Source organism: Lytechinus pictus, chromosome 1, assembly GCF_037042905.1.
Source record: "Lytechinus pictus isolate F3 Inbred chromosome 1, Lp3.0, whole genome shotgun sequence".
NCBI classification, from domain to species: domain Eukaryota; kingdom Metazoa; phylum Echinodermata; class Echinoidea; order Temnopleuroida; family Toxopneustidae; genus Lytechinus; species Lytechinus pictus.
Genome location: NC_087245.1, coordinates 31863347 through 31871465, shown reverse-complemented (window position 1 = coordinate 31871465; position 8119 = coordinate 31863347).

Here is an 8119-nt window from a genome sequence, read left to right as displayed (position 1 = left end):
CTGAGCAAAGAGGATTTAAACTCATTTGGTGAATTCGTGAGGTCTAAGAGTGGAATAATTCTCTTGATTGCGCAAGATTGCATATCATTCAAATACGGCGAATTTGAAGACCCTTGGAAAAAAAATAAGCACATGAACCTATATTATTTTTGCATTTTCATAATGCATAGATACCAAAGTAGCTCTCTGCAAAATTTGATGAAAATGACATGGACTTCATTTCAACTGTGGAACGTCCTTAAAGGAACATAAGTTTTACGACTGCAATAAGTCGTATCGATCATTAGCATGTATCAACAGCGTGAGGGAAACGATTTCGCGCCATTTAAAAAATAATTTCATCATCAACTTTCATCCACGCTTTCGAAGGAGACATGTTTTCTCCGGGCTACGAGAGTGGCTATGTATTATGCATGTATCGGTCAGTTTACGAAAGCAGCTGGGCGGCTGGGGAAAGGTTCAATATCACGTCTTGGCGAGAGTTTGATGTTGTCTCTTCAATTCTAGTTTGTTTATGGGAGATGCTAAGTGGGTGTCGGGTGACATTTTCAATGCGAATTACCTCATGGTTACATCCCTGCTTTGAGCATGATTTGAGCTTCCCTGCGATTACAAAACTTAGGCCTAAATGTACAAGACAGTTGCAGCTAACAATTATGTAGTGAGAAAGTCTTTTAAATCAAGTTTAATTGTCAAAATATTATCTTACATCTAGACATCTGGTACATTAATGTAAACTTAATTTTGCAAAATCATGAAGTCTTAGCTCAAGATCGATAATTCTGATGATAACAGACACAGAAAAGCATATGTGGGACAGAGTATTAATATTGCTTCGAAAAATACCCGACATTTATATGGAATTCCGTGTCTATTTTGCTAATTATTTTCTCAGCAATTACACATTTTCTTCCAAAGCTACCTGGCACACATTTTTTATTTATACATACACACACTTTGTTGGTAATTTCATTGGATTCTGTTCGAACTCATTTTGAGATCGTTACCACAACTGGTATTTATCATAGGGTGCCCTTCCCTTCCTTCCCCGATCCCCACCTTCAGGGCCTTCGCCATCTTTGTACCAGACAGCAGACGAAATGTTGTTAACGATAAAAGCTAGATGGACGACTTTTATGGGGACGGAATCGAGCAGTTGATTAACCGTCCATTAATTCTTTGAAAAAAGTACATCTTAGTGGACTCTTATGATTTAGATTATACTGGCTTGTAAATCCGAAAACGATTTTTTTCTTCTATTTTTTTATTATTTCTTTGATATGTTATTGTTATTCTTATTCTTCACCACCACCATCTTCATCTTCATTTTTACTCCTCCTTTTTTCTTCCTATTCCCTTTTCTCTCCTACTTTAAGTTTCTCTTCTTTATCTTCTACTTTATCTTTATCTTCTGGTTATTCTTTATATTCGTCTTATTTTCTGTATCCCCCCCCCCTCCTTTCTCCTTGTTTCTCTTTCTCCTTATCTGCCTCCTCCCTTGTTAATGAATCAAAGTCCCATCACCAGAACTCAGATCTCTGGCGTCATTTCTTGGTATTTGTTTTTTTCTTTTTTAACCATCAAACGCAAATCGATTTCCCTCTCGATCCATCTACAATCATTTCCAATGACAGTTCTTGTCATGCCCCATATTAATTTTCATGTTTTTGCGCTATTTCTGGCCCGGATTTCAGCTCAGATTGGAAATGTCGAATATAAGTCACAAAAGCACGGTGGCCCCCTTTTTTATTGGAAAGTGGGTCAGAGTAGTAATAAACAAGAGAAAAAGTGACGCATGTACATGTATTTCAGAAAAGAAAGTGAAGTTACAACTGCTCAAGACAAAATAAGTGTTTTTTCATTTAGTTTCGACCGATAAGTTTTTATAAAGTTTTTGAATCTTTTAGAGAGGGGATGGAAACGGGAAGGAGGTAGGGGAAAAGGTAATAAAATTGTGTGTGTTTTCGATTGACAAGTAAAAAGTTTTACATTTCAAACACACGTACATGTTACCAATGTTGCTTGATAATTTGATAGCTTAATCAGAAAAAAGTTCTGATTTCTTTATTTCCTTCCACGAAATCTCCCACTGCACTGTTCGTAGACGTGTTACCCGTAATGGCCTTAAAGCCTTGAGGGGGGAACAAAAATGGGCATGTGCATTGATAGAGGAATGGTATCGGCAGCGTCGTTATAAACGGTGGGCGACAATTTTTTCAGTAAATATACATAAAGGCAAATGCTCTTGTAAATCTTGAATTTTCGGTTATCAATGTATTTTTTTATATTTGTTATATTTGTTTCATTTTTGTCGTCTCTATAAAATATATATTTCTTGGTTGATTGGTTGATTTATTTATTTTTTATTAGTAAAACATGTTAATGACAATTCTTTTCATGGTATTTTTTTTTTTTTTGGGGGGGGGGTTCACATCCATGCATCGGTCAATACATTGGGGATTTTGTACAGGCCACCCACCCAACCACCCCCCTGCCGCAATTGGGGATACATACACCCTACCCCTATAAGCTTCATTTTCTAGTTTCTACAGCTAATTCTTTTAATATAAATCTAATTGCCTCTATCTTTGATGTTTAACAAGTGCCTGATCGCAACGATGTCATTGTAATGAACAGAGCAAACTAAAGATAGATTCGTGGAGTCATACCGGCATATCATTTATTGGTAATGATTATAATCGTGATTTCAGTTACTATTTCCTCACGTTCGCTCAACCATGTTTTGTTGGGAAATCAGCTCCTACATCTAAAATGTCATTCCCTGAAATCATGTTAATGTGTGCTCTTTGGAAAATATCAGATTACAATCCGCCCCCTCTACAAACATACATTTACATCTTAGCTATATGCCTGCTGGCGAGATTCTCTTAAAAAAGTTAAAAAGCGGGAATTTTATCACGCTCATGAGATGGCAGTGATCCAAAATAAATCCTAATTAAAACGGTCGTTTGCATAAAATAGGGCCCACCACCCCCTCCCCGACAATTAGTACTTGATTTGATTTGATTTATTTTATTTAAACACGGTAAAAAGCCCTCGATCAGCCAATGGCTGGTTTTCAGAGAGGCCGTGCAATACTAAATTTACTTTTAAGAAAATTTATCATGCTTCGTAATAATCAAGTTTTGCGATATACCATTGTGTTACTTCAACACATGGACGTTATTGCAACGCCTTTGGTTGTTCATTTACACTCTTTGGTGTTATGTTCAATCTCTGAGGTGTAATTTTAACACCATAGGGTCTGGTACTCTAGGGAGACCAAGTGGTGTCAGTTTAAAGGTCAGTTTTACAGTGCAAAAGTGTCTAAAATTTTTAAAACCAGGGAGAATATCTAATATCTATATATTTCATTATTATTATATCACTAGTTTAATGATCAAAATCGCTAAGTTTAATTTTATGTAAAGTTTATGCTGGGTCATTTTCGTAATGCACTTTAGGTTAATGTTTTATAGTCAATTTCTCCAGCTACCCCTTATATGGTGCCTGGATACTCCACCTTTTTCCTTCTCATTCTTAGTTCTTTCTATACGGGAATGACCTTATAATGTTTTCTTCTGCATTCATAATATTCGCATATAATACATACACAGCCATGGCGTAATTTCATTCGGCAAGAAATTATCCACATTGTGCTTCACTCGACCGAGGTGAGATAAATAGGTACCTGGCAAGAATTTATTCCTTGGTATTATCATTATTACATTTTTTCAATACATAACAAACATAAGGGTTTTTTGGGCATGATTCATAGATTTAAAAAAATTGGACTATATAAAAAGTCATTTCAAACAAATAATAATTATAACATTTACAGTTTGCAGGAGAAGGATTGTCATTCTAAGCAGATTGCTTGAAAAAATGACAACCCAGAATAAAACTCAACAAATTAATTAATGCATTATATAGACCTAATTAATGTTTTACATGCATTTTCAAAGCGTGAGAAAAACAAATATAAAAGAATGAAACAAAGAATTTATTATTTATGAAAGTAGCTGAATTTGTAGCAGTGATTATGTGTTAGTACTTGCAATATGCTCTAACATGGAAAATCAACTATAAAAGTAATAAATCTATTGATTTTGACACGAATCTACGTTTCTAAATAATTAATTATATTAATCTACCCTCTGATATGATGTTTAAAGTGTCCTTCGACCACGCCTTCTGCCATTGACTGTACAGCCAGGATGAAGAAACAGAAAATGGCCGAGACAAACTCATTGTTTCTCAAACACTTTTTGACAAAGTAGCAAATGAGGACATATTAGCTGGCAGAGTGGCAGGTTCAATTGGTCATAAATTGTGGTTATATCTCGTACCGACAATCATTCAGGTTTGATTTGAGATCATCTTTATCTCATTCTTACATCGAAGATTAAAGGGCCAGGCTTGCGGATGATTCGGGGAACTATACTAGCGGACATTGTGGTCTGTATAGGTGGCGCACACTATACGCGAGCCATTGCAATCCAATTTTCAAAGTAGCGTGGTATGAACATTCCAACCTGTTCAGCCATAATGATCAAAGGTCCGAATAGTGGTATTGATACTGAAATGGAAAAATCAGTAAATTTATCATCCTAACAAATACGTCATCTTTCGATTGTCCTACCTACCCCCCCCCCCCCCCATCAAAATTAAAGCACACAAAATTCAATTCAAATTTTAGGTCAGTGATACAGAAGACCCCCTTTTCAACCACAAAGTATGTGATCTCCTCCCTATTAAAACAGGGCCATTCTCTATAACCAGGCTGACACTTGCACGACTTTTGGCCATGATTTTGTCGTGGCAAGTCGTGCCATTTTGGGGCAAGAACTGGGAGGCTCCCGCACTGTTCACGCATAGTTCACGACGAGTTCCCGACGAGTTAACGAATGCGTGCTCATCAGTGTCCACATTGACACGAACTAGCACGAGTTCACGCATAGTTTGCGCATAGTTTACGCACTTCCCTTATTGACACGACGAGTTTGCGCAATTCGGACGGTGTCGTGCCGAACTATTCTTGAACACGACGTGACCTTTCGTGAACTATTCAAAGTCATTTGGCCCTGATAATATTCCTGCTGTTATATGGAAGAGTCCTCTATTTCACGAAACTCTTCTCAAAATTCTGTAGTGAAACTCTAATTGGTAATAAACCAAAAGCTTTCTCTTTGTCATCCATTGTGCTCATTTCAAAGAAAGGGATCTTTCATCACCATCAAACTACAGAGGTATAATATTATCCCCAATAGCAGCTAAGATATATAATTCAATGCTTCTTAATATTAAGGAACAACCAAAGTGTTTTCAGAAACGGAAGATCCACTTCCTCCCATATTCTCTCAAGGCGAATCATTGAAGACCTAAGAATATCTAGGGATTTTATATCGTCTTCCTTGATTTTCCAAAGGCATTTGATATCGTCAACCGTTGTAATATTACTAAAATTCTTTCAAATTATGGTATTCCAAATGAAGTTATACAAGCAATCGATGTAATGTATACAGATCCACTTTACTTTTTTTCAAAGTGTAGATGGTGCACTTATTAAGGATGAACAAGAACTGCTTCCGGCAGCCATGGCAGTAGAGGATGCATCTGCAAAGTTTGGCCTCTATTTGAATTAAAAAAAGACCGAGTACATGACATTTGATGAAGAACATGAACATTCATCAACACTGACAAGGGAAGGGGCCAAGCGAAAAGTGGATGATTTTAAGTATTTAAGTTCATACATATGCGACTCAAGAAAAGATTTTCTGTTTCGGAAAGCTCTGGCATAGAATGCATGTAATAAGCTGCATTTGATTTGGGAATCAAATATTAACTCTTTCAACAAAGCTCTCCCTGCTTAGGGCATGTGTAGAATGTATCCTTTTGTATGGTTCAGAAACATGGACAATCAAAAAGTCCTGAAAAGATAGATTAGATGGCACATAATATGTTCGAGTTTTAATGAGGGTACAAAATGTTAGTTGGAGAGATCACAAAACAAAAGATGAAATTTATTGAGATCTTCCACTTATCTCCACCACGGTAATTACACGTAGCATGACATTTGCTGTTTTCGTAGTGAGTAGGAAGTTATTTCTGATGTACTTTTGTCACGCCTCCCTAACCAAAAGAGAGGAGGGAAACCTTTTAATGTTATTGATTACATATGTAGGGATACAAAAAAAATTGTTACATGATGTACCAACTCTCATGTTAGATCGCGAAGCCTGGCGTACCATTGTTGATTCATTCTCGGATGCATCCGATTTGTAGTGTTGAAGTAGTGTAAATACAATTCATTCTCACTTTCATTCGCTAACACACACACACACACACACACACGCACACGCATGCACTCTCTCTCTCTCTCTCTCATTATACACATGTGTGTTTGGGGGTTTTCTCCAGTAAATACACGCACACCCACCATCGCACACACCCACACCCACCCTCACACACCCACACAATTATCTATCCCACACAGATCCATTTCTATGCGCGGACCAACGCCCCTATAACACCGACTGAGGGTTGGGGTGGATCGGCGCTTCCATGTAATCCAATCCTAACACGGTTGTTGTCACGCTAAATGATACTTTCACTCCTTTTATTATTCAAGAGATACTTTCTTACTACGCAAAGACATTAAGGATTGGTGTGAAGAAGTCTAAAGTTACTCGTGCTGGCTAACCTGAGCTTGGAAAAGCGGCTATTCCCCCCTATTCCCATGACCCGGGATCAACATGAACGTATTAATGCAAGACTACAATCATGACAGGTCACTACTCTTGGTTGGCGATTCTAAAGTCGCATATTGAATTCATGTAGCTACAGCGCAGAAAAAATAACAATAAAATGCTTTGTAATCATTTTTTTTTAATAATTTATACACATTTTCAACTATATTTATTTAGCTTTTCGTTCTAGGAATAAGAAATTTGAATTCTTAGATTTGGTACTATTATTTGTCCCAAAACGATGAGTGTTGGGTCATGCCTTTCTTGAGGAGTGGGAGTATAGGGAGGTAGGAGGTGGATTGTAATATTATTGTAAAAAGCTTCTACCATCACCACCCTTATCAGTATTAATATTATCATTATCTGTTTGAAAAACCATCGATATAAGGAGGAACAACGATTGGGAGACCCACAGGAAGAACAAAATTGGGGTTTGTTTGGTTAATAGGGCAGGTGGCGTTAAAGGGAATAAAATCTACCTTAGGGAAAATTTGAACATGGAAGAGGACAAAAGTTTTCCCCCAATATTTGATATAAATCAATTATTATTATTATCAGAAGTAGTAGTAGTAGTAGAATTAGTAGCAGTAGTAGTAGTAGTAGTAGTAGTAGTAGTAGTAGTAGTAGTAGTGTAGTAATAGTAGTAGTAGTAGTAGTAGTAGTAGTAGTAGTAGTAGTAGTAGTAGTAGTAGTAGTACGTAGTAGTAGTAGTATTTGTATCATCATCATCATCATCTTCACCTTAATTTACACATAATTTACATAAAACATAATATTGTGCGCGGCTACTCCACATATTGCATTTATGTCTCCCGGCTATGATAACTACACCCTTTTCTGGACCCCCCCCCCCTCTCGCTACGCCATCGGTCCTGTGAATCCAATACCCAGAACATCGTCCCGATGAGAGTGAGACTTCTGAGAACGAGACACCCCAAAAAGAATATCGCCTTCCGCGTGCTTTCTGTAAATGGATGACTGTATTATTACCTTTTGACTTTCTCGAAGACTACACTGAAGTGCTCATCGAGGGAGCAGCATCGTCGCCTTCCTCCCGAGGCGCGCTTTTGGTCTAATCAAGTCAATTCATTTGCATGAGTAAGACGAGGCCCAAGGCCTATGGAGCTTGTAAACATGGGGGTATTTAGGAAAAGTGGTCCACTTTGCTTAGCAGTCTCCCAGGAATGATTTCGCCAAAGGTCATCGAAAATGAAGGTCATATGTATCGTATGAAGCTTTCATTTTCAAGTTATTAGGGGTTATTTTTCAAAGAGAGATAGTGCTGGAGGTATACTGCTACTCCGTGGGAGATGCGGTATGATTGCAAAATGCCAAAAATTTGATATTTTATTTATATACAGCGTACTTTT